Genomic DNA, 22,012 nt, shown 5'->3' with positions numbered 1-22,012 from the left:
CCTGAGGTAACAGAATTCCTGTGGCTGGTAGCTGTGGATTAGGATGGCAGTTGCTCAAGGCACAGCCACCGTAATTAATGAAAACCAATTGTGAGTCTGAACACACCCTTTCTTTCCTAAGTGGCTTTTGTCAGAGTTTTAGCACAGTGCAGAAAGGTAACTAATACATGAACTCGTAGTTATGAGGACAACAGTAATGGTTTTCTTACCAACACTATAGTCTCAATAGTACCAAAGGTAGGGGCTATTCTCTCTCTCTCTCTCTCTGTAAGTATTCAGATGCTTCTATATGTATGGTATGTGTGTGTGTTTGTGGAAATGTAGCCCAGGTCCTCATGCCTGCATGGCAAGCATTGTACTGGTTTCTTGTTTTTTTTTTGGTATCTCTCTGATTACCTCCTGGTAAAGGGGTGCATTGTTTTGCACACACATGTGTGCGTATGTTTGTGTTTCTCTTCTGTCTCTGTTCTGTGATGTGGCTGCATCACAGCATGGGAGATTGTATCATGAGAGAAGGACAATCAAGCAGAGTGTGGAAAAGATTCTGGGGCCAGCCACACTCTGTGGGAACTGGCAGAGCTTCGGAAGAACTCCATTAATCCTCTCCGGATTTTTGATTTTCAGGTTAGAGATGCTCAACCCGTGCTTCCAGCTCCGAAGTGAAAACAGGAAGGCAATGGATATTTGCATGGGTAGAAAATGATGCTTTGCAGGACTCTACTGTAGCTGTGCATTCTGACAACATTTGACAATCTAATTAGTCTTTCTTCAAGGCAAATCTGACAACTTAATTAGCTTATATTTCCTTTACCTGGATGCTTCTGAAACTCAAATTCTCCATTTTCCTTTTAAAACAGCCTCCATCTATCTCTAAAGTTTGCAGGGTCTTCCTAATCTTTTGACTTAGTTGTCTTTTATTCTCCCGGCTTTAGAGAGCCTTGACCATCAGAAGACAAAATACATGTATTTGGGAACACATGGGTGCTTCTGTCCCTCGGAGCTTCATACTGGCTCACTGCTCCCTTATACACTCGTTACTTTTCTGTTGTTGTGATAAAATGCCACAAGCAGTGGCGACTTAGGGCAGAAAGGGTTTGTTCCGGTGCCAGCAGACAAAAGGGGAAGCGCAGCAGCAGCAGAGGGCAGGGCAGGAAATTGCCTGCTTTTCACACCCACACAGGAACCAGGAAGCATGAACAGGAAGTAGGGTGAGGCTACCAACCCCAAAGCCTGACCACAGTGATGTACTGCCTCCAGCACAGCTCTGCTTCCTAGAGTTCTCACACCCTCCGAAGAAGCACCACTACCTGGATAGGGAATGTTCAAATGTATGACCTTGAGGGGGACACCTCTCATTCAATTCACTACATTTACGAACCCCAAACAGTGCCACAGGCAGGGGACCAAGTGTACAATACACAAGCCTGTAGGGACCACCACAGCTCTAGGCACTGTTCGGTTCCAGGGAAACATTTTTTTCCCATGTCTCTCACTTTATGTTCTCAGGATTAAAAAAATGTCTCCTTTGCACATCCTCCTGTCAAAATGCCATCTGCCATATGGTGATGTGGCCGTCACTAGAGGCAGCACAGATGGAACCACCAATCTTAGACTTCTAACCTTCAAAACTTTGCTAAATAAAGACTCAGGTATTTTGCTATCACAGATTTCCTTATGGCATTTTCATATATATTTGTTTAAATTTACTATTTTCTCTAATCTCCCTTTCCTCTCTCTCCTTATCTGTCTCTAGATATTTCACCTAGTCTTGCTTCCTGCTGCTTCTAGAACCACAAGTCCTGGGTAAGTACGTCAGCAGCTCATCTCTTCTTGATTTCTCATCCCTGACCCTCCCCCTTGACATCTCACTGTTTGGGACCCTCACTCCTGCTGACCACATGTTTGAACACCTGGCTGTTTGGAGGAACTGGCTCAGGTGACTGGTGTTGGTTTGGAAGTTGGAGTGCTGTGCTCAGTGAGCAAGTCTGAGGTCTACAGAACAGCCTAGACTCTCAGGTAAGTGTACCTGTTGCAGTTTTGAGTTTGAGACCCATAGAATGTGCCAGTGGCCTGGAAATGTATACAATGTAGGGCTTCTGTGAGGCAGTCTTGAGGATGGGCTCTTTCTTTGGAAAGTCTGTAATTCCCACTTGAGGCCTTTAGCAGATTAAAGAGTCTACACATAGATAAGAAGGCTGCTCTGACTTCAGTGGTAATGGCATCTAAAAAGCAACATCTGCACTCATGTTTTCACAAACAGCTGGGTACTACGGCCTACTCAAGGTGAATGTCTAGTGTAAACTGATCACAGACACACTGGGTAGCCCTGGTCAATTTTATTTCCCCTGGGCTCAGTGTTTCTATGTACGAGACGGAGTTAGTCCACAGAAATGTCTGTTCTAGGTAGTGGACAGCGTGCCTGTGGTCCCTCTCTCTGCCTCCTACTTTGGAAAGACAGCTCCCATCTTGGCTTCTGTAGGCACCTTCATTTGCACACTTTCAAGAAGCCGTCAGCCCAGCCTGAGTGGTTGCTACTTGATGATAGTTCCCTGCTCACACTGACATACTGAGCTGTGTCTCTCCCTTCAGAATCTAGGTAGAGAGTACACATGTTTGGCTGCTTGCCTGCCAGTGGCTGGATTTGGGCCCAACCTCGTGTCTGGTAGGTCCAGGTTTAACCTGTGGCTGGAGATTAGAGTCCTTTAGTTTGATTTTTGGCTTCTCAGCAGGTGTGGGAATAGATTTCTGAAGAGGGTTTTTAATTTTTTTTTTACTATGTGTATACGTGTGTGGTGTGCATGCGTGTATATGTGTGTTTTGCTTGTGTGTGGGTACACCTGTGCATATGGGGACACATATGTATGGAGGCCTGAGGTTGACTTTGGGTGTGTTCCTTGATTGCAGTTCACTTTATTGACTGATGCAGGGGCTCTCAACTGAACCCAGAGCTGGAGATCTGGCTAGTCAAGCAAACCAGCTTGTTCCTGGGATTTCGTGCTGTCTGAATGCCCAGGTGGCAGATAGGCCGCCATGCCCACTTGGCCTTTCCGTAGGTGCAGGGGTCCTGAACCTGAAGCTTGTGCCGCCAAGTGCCTTATGCACCAAACTGTCTCCCCGCTCGGGAGGAAGATTTTGTGGGGACGGAGGAGCCCAGGAGGGCGATTGTACCCTGTGTGGGTGGACAGAGTGAGTGATGGCTGGGTGATCAGTGCCTTGTCTCTGGGTCTGTGGTGACTGTGCCACCCAAATGGAATCATGCCCCTAGTCAGGGATGCTCATGTGGAGCTTGACATCAATGGAGAGCGCAGAGTGAACAAATATTCTGAAGACAAACAGATTGAAAAATGTGCTGATGACCCTAAAATTTACTCAGTGATCCAGAAACTTCAACAGTAAAGCCATTAATCACAATGTTGTCAGAGTGGAAGAGAAAGAAACTGTGGGAATTCCCTTGGAACCAATTCCATGCAATGCCCGTTTCAAGCCCTGACTCCTTGGACCTCACTGGGTGATTCAATTATTATTTGCCCTGTATGCTCCTGAGTGACACATCAGAGTGGCCCGCGCGCGCGCGCGCGCGCGTGTGTGTGTGTGTGTGTGTGTGTGTGTGTGTGTGTGTGTGGTCTGAGTTACCGAGATGGAATTGACTCTTTTACTTCCAGGTTAGCAGCCTGGTCTTCCTTGCACGAGTGCCACTACTGTCCCATTGTGTCAGATGTTCAAAGTGCGACAGTAAGAAAATGGTAAAATAGGGGACAGGCCCAGGAATTCACCCTCAGATTGCAATGGCAGCCTGGGAGGGGCAGAAATGCCTCTTTGATTCTTTCTCTCTGTGTCATGTGTATGTATTTATATGTCACATGTGAGTGGAAATGTGCATGTACATGTATACATGCGTGTGGAGTCTTGAAGTTGATGTCACATGTCTTCCTCGACTGCTCTCTACTTTACATATTGAGGCAGGCTCTCTCTCTGAACCCAGAGCTCACCAATTCCAGCTAGCCAAGCTAGCCAGCTTACCTTGGGATCGCCTGTCTCTAGCCTAGGAGTGCCATGATTACAGGCAGGCTGCTGTGCCTGCTCAGCTTTTATGAGGTTCTGAGGATCCAAGGTCTAGACTCCCATCTTCATCTCTGTGGGGCAAGCACTTGATTCCCTGAGCTGTCTCCCCAGCAGCACCTTCTTGATTTCTGAACAGGACATTGTCACCTTCCATGTGCCCCAGGATGCCTAAGAATGAGGCCCAACACAAAATTATGGACTTTCTTAAAGCATTATGAGATTAACAACAACAACAATAACAACAACAACAGCAACAACAACAGCACCTCTGTTTCATGGATCCCAGGATGATGGTCATGTTTTGTTTTGTCACAGTGTCCAAAGGCAGAACATGCCTGCATCCTTAGCTGGTTTACTTGTTCTCCACCTCCACAACTCTAAGTCTACAGAGGGCAGGACTCTTGTTTTGACTTTGCATACAATAGTTTTTATTGATTGATGAAATAGTATCTTTGCAACTGGCATGCTCCCTGCTGAGTTCTTTACATATGCAGATGCTCCTTGAGTTACAGTGGGATTACGCTCCAATAAAGTCATCATAAATTGAAAATACCAGAAGCTCCATCTTACACACCTAACCTCTCAGTAGTTGAGGGGCAAGAAGGGTTCTGAGATTTTTACAATGAATTCATCTTGTTCTGTGACCATTTCATCCACGCACACAATGCATTCTGATTGCTCTCCCACCTTCTAGATCTCCCTCCCACCCTTGTCAACCCCCTTCCCTACAAGTCATTTTCCTGCATTCATGGTGTTCATTTTTGTTTTGTGGCCCACAAAGTTTGACAGCTGCCATCTGTGTGACTGGGGTTTGGAGCTATTTCTGGGGGCCGGGTGAACTCACCATGGGTACCCACCGAAAACAATGATGGCCTCTCCTTCAGAATCCCAGTGCATCAGAGACAGGTAGAACCCATGTCCTCTGAAGCTGAAGGATTACAAGATTTCCTTGGTACAATTATTTGTGTGTGTGTGTGTGTGTGTGTGTGTGTGTGTGTGTGTGTGTGTGAGAGAGAGAGAGAGAGAGAGAGAGAGAGAGAGAGAGAGAGAGAGAGAGATATGGAAATGAAAAGACAATTTGGGGAGTCTGTCCTTTCCTTCCACCATGCAGGTTCTGGGGACTGAACTCAGGTGTCAGGTTTGGAACTAGGCACCTTTACCAATGAGCATTTCACCAGCTCTTACCTGGTTCAATTTTGAAGCATCGTGTGTAGACTCTCTGAGGAGTTCTCCAAAACCTCCATGACTTTGTGATTTGAGAGTCCTGTTGGCTAGTATACATGGGGAAAGTCTTCCAACCTACACACACACAGACACACACATACACACACACACACACACACACACACACACACACATACACACACACAAATTCAAACAAAATAAAAGCAAACCAGACAATCCCCATCCATACAGAGGAGAGGCTACAGGGCCCTGAAGCTCACAGAGCATAACTGATTCCATAAACAATTTGGACTTCATTATTCTGGCTGATTTCTGGGCTTTCTGTTTGCCCATGTCTATTATTACAAAGGTTTTCCATCTGACTTTTCCATTACTACTCTATTTGTGGATCTCAAACTCAATATTTGAAGGCTGCATTTTCCCCCCACACCAAACTTTACTAATAGAACAATAGAGATAGATTTGAGGGCAGAGAGGGAAATAAGATGGTAAACTTCATCGTTAATGAAGGAAACACAAATGATATGGGTGAGAGTTGAGTTATTTTGATAATTTTGTGGGAGGCACAGGAGTCCAGCAGCTGCTGTTCCAGTTTCATTTTGAGGCAATGTTTATATTTTCCTGAGGTACATTATTAAAGTTATGGGCGTTTACTGTCTTAACTTGAATGGTTTTTCTTTTGAGGCTGCAGAAAGAAATACAAATTAATTTTGGAAGCAGGCATGGGGGTGGACACCTGTGTCCCAGGACTCAGGGGACAGAGACAGCAGAACCACAAGTTCAATGCCATTCTGAGTGACATAGTGAGAACTTTTTCAGAAAATTAAGAAATAAAGAACCAAAATGAATTTTGGAGACAGGAGGGCCTTAAGCCCTTAGTGTCAGGCATCTTAATACTTCTATTTTAAATTATTTTTTGCAAAGCACTCTAAAGACCCTTAACATATGGTCTCATGATAACTGGTCATTTTTCTTCCCTCTTTTGTGTGTCTGATGCATGTATATATTCTCATGAGTGTGTGCACGTATGAATGTATGTAGAGGCCAGAGGCCAACGTCAGTTGCTTTCTTCAATTGCTGTCCACCTAACTTTTTGAGCTAGGGTCTCTCACTGGACCTGGCCAGGCAGCCTCAGGGACCCCCATTTCTGTCTTTCCAGGGCTGGGATTACAGGCATGTGCCACTGCACCTGGGTTTTTCTGTGGGTTCGTGGCCTTCAAACTGAGGGCCTCATGCCTGCTGACTGAACCATCTCCCAAGGCCCTCACAATCATTCTTTTCAAAGTTATCTTTATTTTTAGATTATGTGTGTCCTCGTGTGTCTGTGGGGAGGTATGTGCATGAGTACAGTTGTTCCCAGAGTCCAGAAGACAGCATCATATCTCCTACAGCTGGAGTTTCATGTCGTTGTAAACTGACTCACTTGGGTGCTGGAAACCAAACTCAGGTCCTCTTGAAGAACAGTGATTGCTCTTTACGGCTGAGCCATCCCTCCAGCCCTAGGAACAAAGAACTGTGGCCCGGTTGAAGGGTGGGAAGGACAGATGTGGGAGTTGGGAGGGTGGCTGGGGGCCTGGGGCTTGCCTCCAGCTTGCACATGATAGTGACTGATATCAGCTCAAACTAGTGAGTGAGGAGGACGCTAAGCCACATGTAAGGACTAGGGACAGGCAAGTATAGGGACTACTTCGAGGAGGGGGACACACAGGGCTACAAGGCTTGGAAGTGTCACTAACTGAAGTGGGGCTCAAAGCGGAAGAGGCAGTTTGGAGGATGGGTGAAGAAGTGTGAGGTGAACCCAATGGGAACATTTATGATGCTGAGCTTGTTGGGGCGTGATTCACCCTTCCCTGCAACATACTGCAGCTGTGATGCCTGGACCCTTCTCCTAGGATTTGCTTCTGTTTCTCTTGGTTTTACCCATTTGATTGGCTGGCACAGATTAGGTTCTAGACTATTACAGTCCTTTGTCACTCACAGAAACACAAACTGTCAGTAGTCTTAGCCTATCATTTCCCAGGGTTTCTGAGGACCCTGGGTCAGTGAGGTGACAAGCTAAGAGTTCTTCATTTATATCTTTAAAAAAGGATCATCCACAAAGTCCATCAGGTTTCTTTATTATGAGACCTCTTCAAGCCCTTACATGGTTTTTGTGTATACAAATCCTTAAGAGTGGGGATTTTGATAGTAATATTTCTCCAATGTATCTGCTTATGGAATCTTTTTGAGCGGACTCTTGAAGCATTTGGAGGTCTGGGGACACCCTTTGTGTTGACTCAGAAACTTCATCCCCTTCCTTTAAGGCAGGGCCTCTTATGGACCTGGAACTCACCGATTAGGCTAGACTGGCTGGCCAGTGAGCGCCAGGGATCTTCCCATCTCGGCCTCCCCAGTGCCTGATGTGGGTTCTATGGCTCATACTTGTACAGGAAGTACTTTAGTGACTAAACTGTGTCCTCAGTACAGTAACAGCGTTCTAATTGAACTACTTTAAGGAAAGCTGATTAAAACACAACCTTTCATGGTGACTGTGTATAATTTTCTGTTGTTTACTGAAATTACTCCAGGAGAACAGATTTTAAGAGTTCTATGTACACAAACATATGCACACACGGGAACTGTGGGAGAGATATGCTAATTTTATTGCAGCAATCAATCAAGGTATACCTATATCAAACTGTCACATTTCATGCCTGGAATATCTGCTTTACCTCCTGCAGGGGATGGGATTCTTGGTCCTTTGCCTGCTAGGTAAGTGTTCTACCATTGAACTGCAGCCTCAGGTTGCCAGAATATGTACTGTTTTAATTTATTAATTGTTTCTCAATTAATCCATCTCTAAGCAGGATGAAGAGGGCTACTTACTTTAAAAAAATATCACCATGACTATTTTAAAAAATTCAGGAAGAAATAGACAAAAGACAACAAATAATGGCCCATTTTTCAACTTGAATAAGTTGTAATGCTAGATCTCAAAGCTCATCTATTCTGAGAAATGGGACGGGTACTAAGTAAATACACCCTGGCACTGTATAACTCTGTGGTCCTTTGGCAGTCCCCTTATGTCTCACCTTAGTACTGGAGTTGTTAGGGTCAGAGTCTGAGCCCTGCAACCCTAATAAGCCAGGCTTAGCTACCACTCCTCAACATGCCAGTTAAACAGACAAGTAACAGAGAAAAGTGGAGACAGGAGACTTATTCAGTGTGACCACATTGGAAAGAGGGACAAAGGGTCCCAGTGATCCCTTGTTCTAGTGTAGTTTCTGTTGCTGTGATAAAATACCCTTACCAAAGCCACTTTGGGAAAGGAAAGGGTTTATTCAGCTTATACTTCGAGCTCACAGTCCATCATTTTGGGGAAGTCAAGGCAGAAAGTCAAGCAGCTAGTACCTCACATTCACAGTCGGGAGCAGAGAAAAATACAAGCCTACTGATTATTTGTATCTTGCTCTCAGCTAGCATTTTTTAAAAATGCATCTGCTATTCAGAACCTAAAGCCAGGGAATGTGGTGCCATATTCAGGGTAGGTCTTCCAACCCCAATTAACACTCAAACAGTCCTCCATAGACATGCCCACAGTCCAACTTGATTTAGACAATTTCTCAGTTGAAGTTCTCTTTATGGGCAACTCCAGGTTGTGTCAAGTTGACATTTAATACTAACTATATGCCTCTCTCCCTATCCCCAAGTCTGTCTTCAGAGTGTTTGGGTTTAAATAGCAGGGCAGCGGTATGCATAACTAAACAGTCTTTGTCAAGGACAACACAGGATTCCAAAATGGAGCAAGCAGAGCCCTGCACACACTTCGTGTGTTGTTAATCTCCATCCATCTCCTGGTACCTCCACGGGGAGGATTTCTCTCAGCTGGAAATAAATAACTTAGTGATCCTGGATATAATCGGAGCTCTTGATCCAGAGTGTGACCTTCCACTTTGCTCTATTTATTTTTAAGATTAATCAGAGTCTTTACTGGGCTCGTGTCAATAAACAACAGGCTTTTCCAATATATACCACTTGCACATCCAATATATCCAAGAAAATAAAAATATATCCACAGGGATTAGTGGCCATGAATCACCCAGAGCCAAGCAAGGTGCTGTAGATTTTAATAGTCCTGACTCTCTGTCTCTGCTAAATGGAACAGAGGTCAGCCCAGCCCACCCTGCTCAGGGAAAGAAAATGTGACAGAGGCAGCCATATATATATATATATATATATATATATATATATATATATATATATATATATATATATATTCTCTTGGAGAATAGCTGGATTTTGATGAGTGTGTTATGCATCAAAACAGGCCTCAAGGCTAAGTCTATACCCACCTGGGACAAGGGAGGAAAAGAAAGGCAGGAAAGAGGGCAGGAAAGGCAAGAAGAGAGGAGTGGGAAGCGCAGGCAGGGCAAGGAGAGGGAAGGGGGAAGGGAGGAAAGGAAAGAACTACATGATTAATAGAGTGGCTGGGGAGATGGCTAGGTGGATAAGGTGCTTGCCACACAAGCATGATGACCTGGATTTGGATCACCAATGGCCCTGTGAAAATCTGAAGCACACACCTATAATCTTAGTGCTGTGGAGGAGGATACAGGTGACTTCCAGAAGCTTGATAACCAGCCACCTCCTCTCTATGTTCAGTGAGAGACTTTGACTCATGGGTGATTGAGGAAAACCTCCCAAGGTCAGTCTCTGGCCTCCACACAGCTCTTCATGGGTGAACATGCCTATATGGGTGCTCACACCCTCACACACTTGTAAAGCCCCCATACATGCTTGTGCACACACAGAAAAAAAGTTTAAGAAAGGAAAGACAAAAGACAAGACCAGGCCAGCAGAGACTACTTGCCCTTCCCTATTGGACCCCTGGGATGGCAGGCACAGCCTAGAGGTGGGCGATCTGTTAGACTCTTCAGGACCTGGTTCTTTTCAGAGGCTTCTTGGGAACAATTGATCCAGGTAGCTTTGCAAATCAATAAGAAAAAGAAAGACCACTCAATATTTTTTGTTGTGACATTTGCTGCTTCATATAGAAACAGGAAAATCAGATTCCAGACTCCCACTGACTACAAAAATAACTCCTGAATTAAGATTGAAATGGAAAAAGCAGAGGCAGAGGATGTGGCATGGTGGGCAGAGGCTTGCCTAGCATGTGTGAAGTCCTGGGTCCCACCCAGCACTGCATACGACAAGCATGGTGACCCACCTCTGTAATGCCAGCACTTGGGAGGTGAGACAGGAAGATCAGAAGGTCAAGGTCATCCTCTGCCACAGAGTGAGCTAAAACCACTCTTCCTGACCCCATCTCTATATTGTCTCAATACATACATACATACATACATACATACATACATACATACATATATACATACATATGCATATAAGGGAAAAAAGCATATTTTTATATTCCCTCATGAACCCTTCCTTGTCTTGCCCAGGTAGCTGCTTTCACTGGTGACACTCCTCATTTGAGAACAGGTCCTCTGTGCTCCAAGACTCTGATATTGTCTGTCTGTAGTGACTACATATTCTCCTGGGCTAGCCACTGTGTCTTATTCATTTTTCTCTCTCTGGTGGAGCACAGGGCAAGGCATAACAGTGAAAGCATTGTGGATAGCTATGTCCTGCAGTCCTGGGGGCCCTGGACAAAGTTATGCCAAACTTCGTAGAACTTTCCTCCCTACTTTTACACGGAGGTCCGAGGTCAACATCAGAATGCCTTGTTCAATCGTTTTCTCTGCCTTATTCTTTGAGACAGGGTCTCTCATTGAGCCTGAATCTTGCCATTTTGGCTTCACTGGCTGACCAACAAGTCCCCAGGCCCCACCTGTTTCTGGCCTCCAGGACTAGGTTGCAGGTGTACGCCACCATGCCCAGCTTTTATACAGGTTCTGGGCTAGAACTCAAGTCCTCAGACTTGTATAGGAAATGCTTTTCCTATGAAGCCATTTCTCCAGCCCAAACTGTACAGAACCTGAATTAAAAACATCAAAGACAGACCCGAATGAAGCCATCTGAAGATTATTGTTCGCTCCTCTTTGCTGCAGGGCTGCTGAAATCTTCCAGTACATTTGAATCACTCAGGAGAAATGTGAGGAACAGTTAATGGGCTCTGCCTAGACTTTCTGGCCTGAGGTGGGGTCCTGAAGTTCCCCATGATCCCTGGCTGTGACCAGTCAGTCCTAAGAGGTAGCAGGAGCCCAAGAAAAAATGATTGCTGAGGACCCTTGGGCTTCTCTCATTTAGAGATCGGGGCAGGAAGTACACTGTAACCTCACTTCCTCCTCTCACCCCAGTGATGGCTTCCGTTCCAGTTCTTGCTCAGGGCTGAAAAATTTGAATCAGAAATATACCTGCTTTATGCTGCGGCTTCCCCACGCACCCATCCCCTGGATACTGTCCCTGGCCGGCCCACTTAGAGTGTTGCTGGCGCCATTCTTTGCCTAAGCTGTGCCCACTGTGTGGTGGGAGCCAGAACCAGCTGCCCCAGCTCTGTAAAGTTGTGAGCTTAGGCTGGCAAGATAGCCCAGTGGGTAAAATGCTTGCTTTGCATGGGTAGAGAGGAGACTGATTCTCAGAACCAATTTTTCAAAAGTCAAGTGTTCTTGTGTGCACTTGTAATTTCCATGCTGGGGAAGTGTAGTTGGGTATATCCTTGGGGCTCCATGTCCAAGCAGCCTAGCCTACTTGGCAAGTTCTATGCCAGTGAGACACTGTGTCTTGAAAACTGAAAGGTGAATGATGCCTGAGGAACAAGGTCATCCTCTGCCCTCCACACACACATTGTGAGGTCCCAGCCAGAGGCTTTTGGAGGAACTCAGAAGACCTGCAAGAACCCTCTGGTTAGAGCTCCTCTTTCTACTATTTTTTAAAGATTTCCTCTCTAGATTTATTTATTTTTTATTTTATGTGTGTGTGTTTGTTATGTGCATGTATGCCTGTGGACCACTTGTATGCCCGGTCCCCTTAGAGGCCAGAAAAAGGTACTGATTTCTCTGGAACTGGAGTTACAAATGGTTGTAATCTACCACGTGGGTGCTGGGAATTGAACTCTAGTCTTCTGGAAGAGCAGCCAGTGCTCTTAACTACCAAGCCATCTCTCCAGTCCTCTTTATAGAATTTCTTCATGGTGACATACTGGCTGTCTACTGTGTCTTCCTGGGAAGGGGTATCAGAGAGAGGAAAAGCATCTCAGATGTTCCCATGACCTTAGTTCCATCACGGGGACCTCCAGGGAACAGGTGTCAATGACAAGGACTTCAGAAGTTAGTGTAAAGTGGCAGCCCATCAGACATAAAAAGCTGCTTTTCCCAAACTCAACACAACTTGTGAGAGTCATAAACTCTGAGGCTGAGAGTTAGAGGGAGCTAGGTAGACAAGAACAGTGGAAATGGGCTCCCTGAGATGGCAGCTGCTTTGTTCTTGGAAGATACTGTGATGAGAAATAACAGGGGCATGGAGCTGGTATCTCAACAGGACCAATAAGGGAAGTGGGAGAGCCCTGGAACCCTAAAAAAATACCCAAGCCAATGTCCACCCAGCGAACCCCAGCCTTAGGCTGTCACCTTTCCTTTCTCTGCGGCTTGGTCTCCTGTCTTTCCTGGATGTTCAGTTCTTTGTCCTCCAAGGGAAGGAGCTCAGCAATCTCCATGATGACCACCAGTGCTCCTGCCACAGCTGGTGCCAGACAGGCTAGACGCAGGGAAGGTCTCAGATACTGAGGAGTGGCAGGGACTGTGGCATGATAGAAAGTACCTAAGAACATTGACATCTTAAAAGATTCATTTTTTTATGTTTTAAATTGTGTGTGTGTGTGTGTGTGTGTGTGTGTGTGTGTGTGTGTGTACACTCAAGTGAGGGTGCTTGTGGAGTCTAGAAGAGGGCATCAGATTCTCTGGAGCTGGAGTTACAGAGGTTGTGGGCCATCAGACATGGGTTCTGGGGTCTGAACTGGCTTCTCTGCAAGAACAGTATGTTCTCTTAACCACTGAGCCATCACTTCAGCCCCACGTTCACCTTTATTGTTGAAGAAAATTCTGGTTAGGCAAACCACACATGCCATAGAGCTCTCTTCTAGTCAACCGTCTCTGACACCCACAGAGTCTGTGAAATCTTCAGTCCTGATGCAGAGGTCTAACAGGCCTGCAGGAATGAAGGTTGTTTTTATTAAGTTTGAATATTTGTTCATTATCAGTTTAATGATGAAGGAAAACATACATCAAGTTATGTATTTTAAGGTTAATATACTCTAGTTTTACTACAAATCTAAAATAAAAAATCATGCTTTTATTAATTCTTCGAAAATTTCATACAATATATTTTGGTCATATTTGGAATAAGAATATTTTACAGAGATACTTGTGCCTCTCAGTGTGGCTACCAGACTATTAAGACAGGGAAACTCAGGAAGTTTGAACTTCCCCTGGAATCTCATGCTGAGAGGAGAGAAAGCTTGGGACAGCCAGAGTGGAAATTTTCCTCCAGGGAAGATTCCAGCCTGTTGGACATCATAGTTGAGGCAATGATGGCCAGTGTCAGGGGAGGGATCACTGGACTGGGGCTGCACAGAGATGCATCTCTCTGGCCGTCTGTTAAAGATCTTACATCACTGCCGAACCCTGAAGATAGGCCTGTGTGTCTGGGTGTCCCTCTTCCCAGTGTGGCCACATTGAATGACTCTTACTTTCCTGCTTTTCAATATTAACTTGGCTGCTTTAAAGATTATTGAGAATGGGTGCTCAAACTCAGTTCCTGGGACAGAGACTCTGACCTCCCCCCAGGTCTGGATACAGAGGGACCTTGACTGATTTTCCCCCTTGTACCTGCTGTCCCAGCGGAAAAGGTTGTATAGGTCCCTCAGTTTGGTTTGGTGGGTTGTGAGTGGAACTGAGTTGATCTTCCGCCATAGGCTAAAGAAAGATTTAGAGTATGCCCAGAGGAGTGTGGAAGGAGCCGGAGAGATGGATGCTCACACAGAGTAACCAGAGTCTCAAGGAAGGAAGCCCCAGAGGAGAGGAGCCGAGCACAGTCATCCAGAAGGAGGCGAAGTCAGATCGTGTGAGAGGATCTGAAAGGCCTTCGGGAGGACTCTGAAGGGTCCCTGAGGACAAGCAAGATTTTGGTGGACAACTATAATCATACAGCTGATTTTTCAAATTGACTCCACCCCCTCACATCCCTCCCCACCCCCTACATACACACAAAAATGTTCTGGGTTCTCTGTCTCCTTCTAGCCTACGATTGGGGCATGGAAGTCTATGGGAGCCCGAGAGCACAGGTTTCAGATTATATGAAGGGGGGCTTTGTTAGGATCATTCTATTATGATTTGAATATGAATTTTCCCTATAGCTCATGACTTGAATGCTTGGTCCTGTGATGGCGATGCTGTTTTGGGAGGTCATGGAAACAGAAAGCGAGTCCTCATCCTTTCAATGTACAGGCACAGGAAGGCAGGGTGTTCATTACCATAAATTTCCAGCAGATGGCAGTAAAGCATCTTGACCTAACAAAGCTTGTCTATTAGGGCAATTCCAAGAAACGAAAGTGAAGTGCCTGGAAGGCCCACCCAGGTCCTGAAAGTGTTCACTTGGTGGTCGAACTGCCTGGGTCTCACAGGCCACTGTTTGGTGTCTGGTTGGCGGCTTGTAATTCAGCCCCTTTTGCCCTGTGGGGCTTGTTTTAGATCTTACAAAAGTTTCTTCCTGCTTTGCAGTTGCTTTACTTAAAAAAATTGTGTGTGTGTGTGTGTGTGTGTGTGTGTGTGAGAGAGAGAGAGAGAGAGAGAGAGAGAGAGAGAGAGAGAGAGAGAGAGAGAGAGAGAGAGAGAGAGAGAGAGTTGGAGGCACAAGCGACATGTGTGCACATGGTGGTCAGAGGACAACTTTGTGGAGTTGGCTCTCTACACCTTTGCAGTTTTGAGCCCCTCTCTGTTCGGCAGAGACTGTGTGTGCTTCTTGTTCTCTCTCTCTTTATCACTATCCCCTCTTTAACGTTTGCTACCTATCACTGCCTTGTAATTTTTTAGTTGGCAGAGAGAATGAACCTGTGCAAGACCTCTGTATGGTGACTCTAGTTTCAGTGAAAAACCCTGTCTTACAAAATAAGATGGGGGATTACAGAAGACAACTAACTTCTTACCCTGCCCCAACACTCCCCAGCCCTCCAAAATGGGGAGAATCCAAGTATCTAGAGTGTGCAGGAGCTGTTGGGGGAGGACATTGTCCCAGGAGTGTTTGCATATAAGATAGACCCCACAGACTTGTGTATTGGGGGCTTAGCTGCCACGAGCCTCAGTACTGTGACAACTCCTGATATGAAGACATTGCTGGGAGACAATGGAAAGCTGGGGTAGGGTAGGTGGAGGAATGTGGAGGTGTCCTTGGGGACTGTATCTTGCCTTGGTCCCTCCCTGTATTTTCTTTCTGTAATTCCTGCCTGCTACATGTCCTCACTCTGTGATGTTGTTCTACCTCATCACGGGTCCAGAATTAATGGAGCCGAGGTCTACAGACTGAAGTCCTTGAAACTGAACCAAAAGAAGCCTTCTTCCCACAACCTGTTTCTGTCAAACTTTTCATCTCATCAATGAAAAGTCTGAGTAACACAGGGCCCTTAAGAGGACATGTGGGTGCCTGGCACACAGTCAGAGTTCCATAGGGTGATAAATTGTTGGCTCTAGCTCCACGGACACTTTTTTTTTGTTTGTTTGTTTGATGAATCTTACCATATGGCTGATGTTTGGTATGAAAGTTTTCATAGTGTATATTGTGCCAAGGGTGTGTGTGTGTAGGAGAGAGGCCCAGATAGGCTGACATGGCACAGAATAGAATTAGTAGACATGGAGGAGAGCCTGGATACTGCAGGGCCATGTCAGTTGAGCCTTTCAGGGCTCTGCAACCTCTTGGTGAAGGCTCTTAATTTCTGAAAGTAATCAGTTTCACTCACATTTAGCTAGATGTCAAGGTGCTCTTGTAGTTATCTGAGTCACAGAGATAAGATGGCGTGTGGGAGAAGGCCATTTAGAAGTCTTCATGTTCTCAGGAACACACACACACACACACACACACACACACACACACACGTATACATATGTATACATATATTCACTAAAAAAATGTTCACATCCCTGACTTACCCTAAGGGAAGAGCTGTTTTTTTTTTTTTTTTTCCCTATGCATTTAAACAGTATGTTCGGCAGTTTGACAGAAAGCTATCTAAATAAGTGAGTGGTGGACTGGGGCAAGAGCTCAGTGGGTAAAGTGTTTGCCATGCAAGCATGAGAACTTGAGTTAGATCTCCAGACCCCATGTTAAAAGAACAAGATGAAACAACAAGAAAAACCAGCTATGGTGGCATGTCCTTTTATCCCAGCTCCTGGGAGGCAGAGATAGGTGGATTCCTGGGGCTCACTGGCCAGCTCGTCTAGCCTACTTGGCGTACTTTAGGCCAATGAGAGACCCTGTCTCAAAAAACAAGGTGTGCATGGCTTTTGAAGAATGACACCTTAGGTTGACCTCTGGCCTCTACATGTACACACACACACACACACACACACACACACACACACATGCACCCCCTCTACATACAGATATGTGAACAGCTTTATTCATTGACTGATTGGTCCATTCAATATATAATTTTAGCAATTTGATGTGTGCCAGGAGCTTTCCTGGGCACTGAGGGTCTAGAGAAGGTGGCTTCCCTTTAAGGTCAGTGCAGGTGGAAGAGGTTGGACCACTGAGACTTCCAGGAATACCTCAGCTCAAGGTTGCATTTTTAGCAGCTGTTTTTAATTTGCTTGACAAACTAATTTGCTTGACACACTGTGTCAGAAAGATCCCTGGGTAGAAATTGCAATGTTGGAGAAGTGCTGGCCTGTTTTCCAGCACGGGCCTGGTATGCTTATTTGGTTGGGAGCAGGAAGAAAAGCACTTGGGCTAGCATGGGCCTGACCCAAAGTAATCCTTCGATGGGAAGACTGGAAACCATGTGGCTTCAGCCACTCTGCTTTTCTATTACTGAGATTGTGTGCATCTTTAGTCTCATGCTGGCTCTATAAAGGGATTGCAAAATTGTTCTTAAAACCAAAGGATAAAATTGCGCTGGAGAGCTCTCATTTAGGTCTCCTGTTGGGTCGTAAGCAAACACATTCTTGGAAGCTGAGTGATGAAACCATTTGTCTCAAGTTAGGAGGACGAAGCTGCTGCAAAAGCTGTGCTGTCTTGGGAGGCAGGCCCTCTGTGTCTACCAGGAAGAGCATCCCGGGTGCTCGAGAGAGCCCTGGCGATTCACAAGGTGTACAGTTAAGGGCTCAGCATAAGCTTGGTAAAGAGTCAGAACCAGAGCCTGGAGGGAAGGCTCATCTGTTAGAGCACTGTTCCTGCAAAGGACCAGAGTTTATTCCCAGTCCTTACATCAGATGGCTCTGACTCCTTTTGATTCCAGATCCTGGGGACCCGTAACCTCTTCTGGCCTCCACAGGTACCTGCATTCAGGTGTGCAAGCTGACACACATACACACACACATTTAAAAACAAAATAAGTATTAAAAACAAAATACCAACAACAACCATAAAAACCAAGCAGTAGAACAGGCTTTGCCACATGGTGCCAGGTCTCCACCTTACACTTTTCTTCCCCAACGGTACACATAGTTATTTTAAAACAAGTAAAATTCGCCCTTATTTATTTGCTTTTGTATGTGTACATATTTCTGTGGTGGTGTGGGGGTGTACACATCCATATATATATATATATATATATATATATATATATATATATATATATATGTATGTAGAAGCTGGAGATCAGTGTTGGGTATTTTCTTTAATAATTGTCCATCTAATTATTATTTCTCTTTTGGGACATGGTCTCTCACTGAACCTGGAGCTCATCAATTCAGCTAGACTGGCTGGCCAACAAGCTCCAGGGACCCTCGTGTTTCTGCTTCCCAGCATAAGGATTGCATACATGCGGTGCTGTGCCTGACTTTTTATGTGGATGCTGGGGATCTGAACTCAGGTCCTCACGTTTTCCTGACAGCCATCTCCCCAGTCTCTTACATGTTATGGTTTTACTCCTGCCTAACAGGTGATGGTGGAGACTAGAATATCAGTCTGGATGTTGATCCCTTTTGGTGAACAGCTTTGAAACTGGACCTCTAGGTTTTCATGATGAAAATCCCTTATGTCTGTTCCCCAATTTCAGCCCACCTCCTAAATGATTTTAGGGCTACTTTGTCAGAGCTGACAGTTTACAGTCAAGAATAGGATCTCCTCTAGGTGGAGACACGCCGTTGTCTTCTCCCCTAAGAGTTCATCCAGCTGGACAAGTCCACATCTTTCCATGTTCTTCTTTCTCTCTCCTCTAAGTTGCTTTCCCTAAGGCCTTGGGCTTGCCTGCTCTTCCTCTGACGTCCCCTCCCACCGTGTGGCCTAGCTCCATGCCACACAACACAAGCAGCAGGGCTTCCCCTCTCTCTCTTTCATTCTTTTCTAGGCAGCTGCTGAGATTTACAGCTTGCCTGACCTGGGGGTTTTTCTTTTAAACTTGAATAAAATTGCCCCTAGCTTCTGTTTGAGTCTGCTCTTAACTCATTTTTATGAACGAGACTAAGAAAGTCCACAGGGCCCCTGATTTCTCTGGTATCATTTGCATGTTTATTCCCCTGACTCTACTACTGTGTGGTACATCAAACTAAGTCTCTTGCTTTATTCAAATCTCTTATTTTCTTTGTAATTCAATTTTTGTATCCATTCATCTGTCTTTTGTGTTATACTTTTATATCTGTAATAACTTGCAAGATTTTAAGAATTAAATACCTAGTTTTAAGAATTTAATAGGGGTGACTAAACTTTCTGGGTCACATGAGCTGGTGGCGTGAGTGGGATCCAGAGCAAATTTGAAGGACAGTGACTTGGATTGGGGGTGGGGAGGGGAAAAAAGCCTGGTGGTGTTGGTGCACACCTTCAATCCCAGCACTCAGGAGGCAGAGGCAGGTGTATCTCTGTGAATTCGAGGCCAGCCTGGTCTACAGAGTGAGATCCACGAGAGCCAGGGCTACATAGAAAAAACCTGTCTCGAAAAACAAAACAAATAAAAACAAAAAAAAGAGAGAATTAAATATCTAAATATTATAAAAATAAAAAGTTATAGTTTTGACAACTTAAAAACATATGGTTGAACAATCACTATGAGGACCCAGAATTCTAAACTGCCACAGTCGATCCCATTCCAGACCTGCCAAACACTGTCCCATTTGATGACTCCTTGAGTTTGTCCTTGCAAAAATGTCCAAATGTGGGAATGGCGGTACAGACAGGAACATGGCAGAAAAGGGGCCAAGTAGAGAGTTCATTAGACTCCTGGTGATGACAACCACAGAGGGTAAGGCAGAGGAGAGACGCTGTCTGTACAGAGACTTTTAAAGTGCTGCTTTTCATGTGTGTGCCCAAGCACATGTAAGTGCATATGTGTGGCGCCCAGAGACTAACCTCAAATGTCATTCCTCAAATGCTATCCACCTCGTTCTTTGAGACAGTCTCCCACCTGCTCAGAGCACAGCAATCAGGCTAGGCTGGCTGGCCAGTGAACCCAAGGGATCCACCTGTCTCTGCCTCCGCAATGCTGGGTTTACATGCATGTGCTAAAATACCTGCCTGTTTGATGTGGGTTCTGGATATCAAACCCAGGTTCACGTGCTTGTGCTACAAGTACTTTACTGGGTGAGCCTTTACCCCAGTCCCAAAGGGCTGCTAATATGGGGGCAGGTTACTATGCAGGCAGCTAGGCTGTGCTTCTTTGTTATAATGCTCTGCAACAATTACAATTGCAACTTAAGTTGCTTAACAACAGCCTGGTCTAATGGCAGTCTTGCCCTCAGTCAGACCTAGCTTAGGAGAACCATTTGCCCCACACAATTCTCTCCTGACACAGGAGCAATGTTAAATCTTTGACATCTGTGTGAAACTGTCTTTATTCAGCAGCTTTTTTTGAGCTTTGCAAGGATGACATGCAGGACCTACCTATTATTATCTACATGGTAGAGATTCACAGATTCTAGGTAGACCGGGGCTGGAAAGTGGTGGCCCAAAAGTGATAGCCCATTCCAAGGGAATGACATGTGGAGGCTTGGGGGAGGTGTTAGAACCCCCCTCAGAGTATCAACTGTAGACAGGATTGTTGGCTTTTATAGTTTGACATCTTGTTTGTGTTGGTGGGGCATGGAAGGCTGGCTAGGTTGAGGATGAGTGCTTGTTGGTGTTAGTAATACCTGATTTTTGTTGATTGGAAAGTTCCATTTTCCTCCAACTGGATCCAGTGATAAAGAATGGCGTTTGGGGACCTGGTCCTATGCTGTGTAACCATCAGAAGTATAATCTGTTGAGCTCTGGAAGAATCCTAGGTAGACATTAAAGGAGACAGGCACTGACCATGTAGAACAATGTAAGAAGTGTACTGGTGTGTTTGGTACTTGGCTTGGTTGGTAAAATCTTGTTTGCAAGTTTGAAGACTTGAGTTTGGCTCCCAGAACCCATGTACAGAAATGCCGAGTTTCAGGGTACATGCTTGTAAGCATTGGGGAGGCAAAAATTGGTGGATCACTGAGGCTCCCTGGCCAGCCAATTTAGCCTTCTTTGAGCCCCAGACCAAGGAGGGACCCTGTTTTCAAAAGCACAGTGGACAGCACCTGAGGGTAGCATCTGTGGCCAAGTTCTGGCCTCTACACACTTGTGCACACATGTGCATATGTACACACATAAAGAAATTTTGTAAGGAGGGTTAGAGGGGCCAACCGTGGCTTTACCCATGTGAATGATGGTTGGAAAAACTGGCATCAAGAAGCAGAACAGCAGGTCTGGCATGAAGGAATGCTCTACTAGGGAAGAGAGCAGGCAGGAGACAGCATGCTGTGCCGGGGAGGCAAAGACTTCCTTTTATTATTTTCCTGGAAGGCCTCATGAGGCAGGAGAGAATCGAGACAAGAAACAGTCTTAGATGTGATCAATTAGTGTGTACCCGTTGCTCAGAGATCCCCTCATGTGTGTGTGTGGGTTCCCTATGGCTTGAAACTTGAAGGAAGAGTTAAGGGGTGTGGTTCCAAGATGGAGGTTAAGTGCAGATAGAGTGGGGTGAGTCTGACAACGAGTATGACAGGTACAGATGTGAATTGAGATTCTCCCCAGCAACAATAGAGGAGACAGGAACTCGGGTAATTATTTATTTAGTTTTGTCTGTGTGGATTTTGTGTGTGCCTTCATGTCTGTATGCACATGTGTACAAGTACATGTGACCATCCTTGTGTGTGTGCATGCATGCCTGTGTGTATAGACCAGAGGTCGTCATCTTCCTCAAATGTTCTTCACCTTGTATTTTTCAGACAGCGTCTCTCACTGAACCTGAGGTTCACCAGTTTGACTTGACTGACTGGCCAGCAAGTCCCATGATCCTCATGTCTGAGTCTCCAGTGCTGGGATTACAGGCATGCATGCACCCACAGCTGGGTTTTTACTTGAGTGTTAGGGATTCAAACTCAGTTTCTCATGCTTTCATAGCAAGCACTCTATCCACAAGGCTATCTCTCCAGTTGGAGAGCTTTATTCACTCAGAGCCAGACAAATTAATTCGGGTAGAAGAATGACATACCTCGGAAGGATTTTTATGTTAAATGGTGGGATGTGGTAAAGGGTAAGCATCGGTGTAATAAAAACAACCATTTGGAGAATTCCAAATGGAAGAGCTGTGGATCGGGTTATGGCTCCACAG

This window comes from Peromyscus eremicus, chromosome 15 (genome assembly GCF_949786415.1).
Source record: "Peromyscus eremicus chromosome 15, PerEre_H2_v1, whole genome shotgun sequence".
NCBI classification, from domain to species: Eukaryota; Metazoa; Chordata; class Mammalia; order Rodentia; family Cricetidae; genus Peromyscus; species Peromyscus eremicus.
Note: the sequence above shows the minus strand (reverse complement) of the source record.